This window comes from Mesoplodon bidens (assembly GCF_964165515.1).
Source record: "Mesoplodon bidens genome assembly, chromosome: 8".
NCBI classification, from domain to species: Eukaryota; Metazoa; Chordata; class Mammalia; order Artiodactyla; family Ziphiidae; genus Mesoplodon; species Mesoplodon bidens.
In genome coordinates, this window is record NC_138165.1 from 36,140,500 (window position 1) to 36,146,499 (window position 6,000).

At 36.0% G+C, this 6,000-nt stretch overlaps 1 long non-coding RNA gene across 1 annotated transcript in view; it reads right to left on the reverse strand.

The window, feature by feature from the left end:
• Nucleotides 1-5,748, reverse strand: part of LOC308621819 — a 32,060-nt gene extending 26,312 nt beyond the window's left edge. The window contains exon 1 of the long non-coding RNA XR_014016509.1: nucleotides 5,622-5,748. This is a non-coding gene — a long non-coding RNA (uncharacterized lncRNA). The remainder of the gene's footprint in view (nucleotides 1-5,621) is intronic.
• Between the last annotated feature and the right edge of the window lie 252 nt (nucleotides 5,749-6,000).

Below are 6,000 nucleotides of genomic sequence, written 5' to 3' on the forward strand. Positions count from 1 at the left end.
AAGTAATATTTAACCATGCAGTTGTTAGAATACATTTCAACCACTATTTAAGTTGAATATATTTGATGAAATATATTAATTTTTACATACTAATTTAAAAACCGGACATTATTTTGACATTTATGAAAGAAATTTAAATGTTTAATTCAGTTATATATATATAAAATAATAATGAACCAAAGATGAGCATTTTTTCAGCTTAAATATTTCCTTCAAACTCTGCCTTCTGCTCGCTTTAATGAGTGCTTGTATTTTATTGTACACACATAGGATGAATGGATTGTTGGGTTGTTAGTTCTTTCATTCTGAATCTCTTAACAGGCATGGAAATGATCTTAATTCACTAAGATGTAAGGATTTTTATATCGCTAAAATGACCAGAACAAATGATTTAGTGTTATCTTGGACAGGGTTGCCCACCTGAGATTAATATCAATTCAGTACCACACCAAGGTTTCTACTACTAAATTTAGCATTTGACCCAGATTTATAATTTCATGACTTGACTTTGCACAATTCATGCTAAATAATCTGTTGAGTTCAAAATTGCAGCTTAATATAACTTTCAAAGCGTTTATTACATTTGACAAATAAATCCCATATCTTTCTCTAAAACATTGATGTTTCTTGTGTTTAATTAGACTAAATATTTTTTTCTATTGAAAGCCACTAACTTCATGGGAAAAGATCAGTTAAGGTTCTCCAAATTTTGTAATAAACAGTTTAGTTTAGCATTTTATTTTTATCACTCATTTGTTTTGAGGTAAAATGCAGAACTTGAATAACTTCAAGAAACAAATAAAAATAATGTTTCATTCCATTTAAAATGTCTTCCAAGCAGGAGAGGAAAAAGAAGAGAAAATGACGGTAAAAAGGGAATAGAAACTAAATGAAGAAAAAAATAGAAACAGAAGCATAGAGGCTAAATAGACACCCACATTAAAACATGTAGACAAAGAAATGAGAAAGGAAGAAGGAAACATGAATTTACTGAGGGATATGTATAGTTTTAATAAATGGCCAATTATCTCTTTATCTACTCATCAAATTTTTTAACATCTTTATTTCATCAAATATTTTTAAGTCCTGCTATTTGTAAGGTACTGTATTTTAGGCACAGAGAACAGTTAGTAAAATGAGGATCTTGCCCACAAGATCTTTTACCCAAGAGTAAGGATCTTTTACTCCATAATGAGTAGAATAAGGATTTTGCTTTTAAGATTCACTTGTAGAGATTAGCCACATTCATAAATATCAATAATATATGAAAGACAGTGATTCAGTGCCATAAAAGAGGGGAAAGAGAGGTTATTTCCAACAAGGATGGAAGATAGAGGATTGCATTGGATTGTGGAGTGTCCAGGAGATTTCTCAAAGTCCTTTTGGGGGTTATCCTATCTTGGGGAGTGTGTGTCGAGGATGGATAGTATAACAATAAGAAAAAAGAACATGTAACAATTTAGAAAAGAGAATTTTACCAGCAAATATTGTTAGATAACCTCCCATTAGAAAAGGAAAAGTTGTTCTAGCTATGTTTAGAATAAAATATTTTTGGTTTAAAACGTATAATAACTTTCAGAGAGTTTTGTAGATAACATAACATTTAATTTAAAAACATCATTTTATCTACCTAAGTAATTATAAAATAGCATTAAAAAGATTCAACTCCTCTGTAACGGTTTGAAAAAGGACTAGACTGATGAAAGAAGATGCCAACTTTTGATGTAACAGTCATGGGGAGAGGTCAGGACTTCTCTGAATGAAGCTAGACACAGCAGGAAAATTGTAAGATGCCTGTGCTCTGATCATATCCATCCTGTTCAAAAGATGCCTCGAGACACAATCCTATTTTTCCAACGTTCTCCAAGACAAAGGCCTTAGCAACTGGTCCAGCAGAGTCATCTTCTGGCCCAGGTAAGGTCATTACCTCATAAGCAGTGTGAGGAAAAGAATGCCTAGACAATCATAGTTTGCTCTGGAACCAAGGTGGTGGATGGAGGGATGGATAGTTGATGCCATGTACATCTTTAATCACAATATCCAATGATTAGGATACTTAAAAAATGTTCTTTAAAAAGCTTTGTAAAGAGTGCTCAATTTGACTGCACTATGTGTTTGGGCTAAGGAAAACTGACCTATACCAAGTGAGCTTGGTAGACATTCTTCAACAAAGATTGAATTTGGGGAGGTGAAGAAATGGATGTAATAAGCATAGATGATCTTTAAATGAGAATTGTAAAAAAAATTAATCAAAAGAGGGAACGAGATGGGGGAAAAATTTTGAAAGGGAATCCAAAGTTTCAAGCCTGTGTACAGGCCAAAGAGTTAGAGTCAAGAAACAAGGAGAGAGTCAAGATTCAAGAGGGAGAGATGAGGACACAATTGTTGAAACAAAATGTGTGGGAAGAAGGAAGAAGATGAAACCAAGAGCACAGGAAAGACTAAGTTTGGTGGAAGGATAGTTGCTGCTGCTTCTAAAGAAGGAGAAACATAAATATGCATAAAAGATACAGCTTAAAGGTACAGAAGTAGGAGGCTGATGGAATTATTCCCCTGGCATCAATCACTAGGCTATCTGATGAGTTGGGTTTGGGATTTGAGGATGGACATTGGGGACATAAAGAAAGTAGTAAAGATTTTTAAACATGCTTTGATGAAGGCAAACTGACTAATTAGAAACAGAGAAGAAGATTGCCACGCAGTATCAGGACTAACCTAATTGGAAATAATAAATGTAGAAATAATACTTTAATAAATATTTATGTGCAGGATGTTAGACTAAGTTCTGTTATGTTTATTCTTGGTGCGTAAAAGGAAAAAAATCTGAATGTTTAAAAATCTGATGGACTCACAAAGCTTTAAAATGTTATGGTCAGTGTAACCCAAATATAGCCGGTTCTGTTTATAGCTTCTCTCAGCATGAAGTTGTATTACAAGAAACCTAACATCAACAGCCAGACTAATTAAAAATTAATTTAAATATTTTTTTCTGGCATGCAAAAAAAAATCCAAATGGAAATTGCATATTATAAAAATATCTTCAAATCTTTTAAACTCCGTTTCCCAAAGAAACACATTATACATGAGAACATTATACATTATACATGAGAACAAAAACATTATACATGAGAACTACTTCACCACCTCTTTTTCTCTTTTCCAAACTCCTCAAAATTATCTCCCTATATCATCCTGTATTACCTTTTATCTTCCCTACTCCTTCTCCCAGTCTCTTCCTTTTAATGTAAATCAGTATTGTTTTACTGTGTTCATTTCTTTTTCTCCCTTCATTATCCTAGGATTGATGGATGCCTGAACCACAAAGGGTTTTTCCACCTTGGAAGTGTGCACTGGGAGGTGGGGTATTTTTGTGAATATCCATACTAACATTTTTAGTCCCTGGAATATCAGAAAATAACAGCGACAATTATCAATTTGTTGCTTTTTATCTCCAAATTCAACCTTTTTATCTGTTCCCTAAAGATGCATCTGGGCCCTTTAAACATTTTTGCTTTGCCTGTTGGCATGACATTAAAGTTTGCCTGTAGAGGGTGCTGGAGAGGCAGTGCAGAAAGAAACGGTTTTGTTTCCTGGTTCAAGCTTCAGCAGCCTGAGTGGCTTCTCTAGCATCCAGTTCCTGCAGTACACATGGCTTTCTCCAGCACCAGCGTCTTGCATGGCAGCCCACAGCACTCAGTGACCAGCAACCGCATATTCCCAGGCAGTTTTGTGTAGAGCACCTCCAGTAAGACACCTCCCCTTTAACAGCTTTCCCTGGTCCCCAGAGAGCACATTTCCAGTATGCTCCAAAAGGTAGACAGACTTCTGGCAAGTTCTGGTGGCACCATGGCAACTTCCTTGCTTTCAGTAACCTGCAATTGCCCTATCCAATAAGGTCTGAATCAGCCTTGGGTGCCCTATCTCAGCCACAAGGGAAGTGGCTGCTTCATATGTCTGCTATTTCGATATTCTTTAAGGTTCTTTTTACTTCTTCTTAGCTAATGCTCTGTTACTCCAATCCCATCATAGTTAATAATTGTTTATATTAAAATTTACCTGTTTAAATTACTTTGTGGTTTCTCCAACTAGACTGAACTCAGACTCATACAGTAATATCTAAAGGAATAAGAGAATTAGTCATAAGAAGTTATAATTTTCAAATATCCAGCTATGTTCTCTTATGTATAAGCATTGAATTTCACATAGGAAATGATTCAAATGCATCTGACCAATTCTCTAACCAAAAAATTTAGAAACAGGACAGAATGTATTTTATCACTAAATAATTTCATTTTCTGAATCCAAACAATCAGTTTTATCATACCAATAACTGAACCTCAAATTCCTATCTTACATGAAAGACCGTGAAATGAGTTGTTGAGAGGATGAAACGAGAAAATGTGTGTATGATATATTTTTTTAAGTAACTAAAACTCACAGAATAACTCTGAGAGAGAGAACTACCTTGGTTTTAGAAAGCCCCCGCTAAAGTGTGTGCTTATTTTTGAAGATGAGACCTTCTTACGGCATTGGTCATGAGTCAAAGAAATAGCTTAAAAGTTTTGCATAAAACAGAATCATTTAGAAGGAGCTAAAGAAGAAGGGAGAAAATGTTGAAGAGAGAGGGAATCCCAGGAGCAAGGCAGGAGGCTGCAGCCCAAGTAGAAATTACCGGTGGAAATTCTACCATCATTGTCCCAAAACACAAGTAAATCTGCTTCTTACTTGAGTCGGTGTTATTTGGCATCAGGCACTGGGGCAGTCTGGCAGGGAAATACAGAAACAATGAAGGGAAAGCACACATACAAGGAAAAGGGGATACAGAGAAATTGCAGATAACAAATGCTGAACACATTTTACAGTGACTGACACAAAGAAGGCATTCAATAAATATTAATTTCCTTTCCTGACGAAGTATAAGGAGTAATCTCTGACCTTGGGGAGTTAACAAATAGGTTGAGAGTTCAAAGATTATAGGCACAAAATTATCAGGAAAAATATGAGTATACAACAATTGGGTGGTATACAAATTATAGGTATTGTAGAGTTCTGAAAAGCCAGGGATTGAGAAAAGCTTCTGAATTAGAGTAAATAAGGAATTTGAATAATGCCTTGTGTATAATAGATGTTCATAGTTCTTTAAAATAATTTTAAAAGGGAAAGAGTAGGAAATACATTACAAATGGAGGTAATGAGGAAGAAGGAAGAAGAGAAATGAATGTGCTTTGCACATCTATTGGAATGCCAGACTGAGCTTGGGTTTGACTGGGTGACCAATACAAATGAAGTCATTCTAGTTTTTTTGCGCAGTGGAGTGACGTGTTTTAGAAAAGATGGTCTACAAGGAGTTAACAAGCTAAATCACATTGAAGAGAGAAAACTTGGAAGGAAAAGATTAAGGAAGGAGCTGGTTGCAGTCATTCGGGCTGAGGTGATGAAAATCTGGACTCGGTCTTTGGCAGTGAGAGTGAGAGAAATGAGTGGTTCTGGATGATGTTGAAATAAAATCACGAGCTGGGGAAAACACGGCTGGCATAGAATCGATGGCAATCAACACAATCAGTACAAAAGGACTGCACAGTTGGTGATAGAAACAAATACAAGTCACTTCTTTACATTACCTTATTTTTGCTCTCAGTGTGACTCAGTTCTGTTTGGTCGTCATCTAGTGCCACGTGTGGTCATGTTCCTGGCATATGGAGTAATTGTTTCACAACATCCAAGAGCTTGCTCACTGGGCTCCAGCTGTTCCCTGGTCCACCCAAACGGATCACTGAGCTGTGGTAGATACAATTCCTTTGTCCTGAGGAAAAGGTTTGAAATGAGTCAGAATCTGTTGATTTGTGAATAAAGCAAAACCTTTTACTTGCCAGAGGCTCTGGTTCCCAAGGACGCTGGCACAATGGATCTTGCTTACTTCCTCCATCCACTCCCACTCTACAAATGAGGCCCAACTGGTTGTATGACCCAGGTGTTATCTTGGTCTCTCAAGAGCTAAAT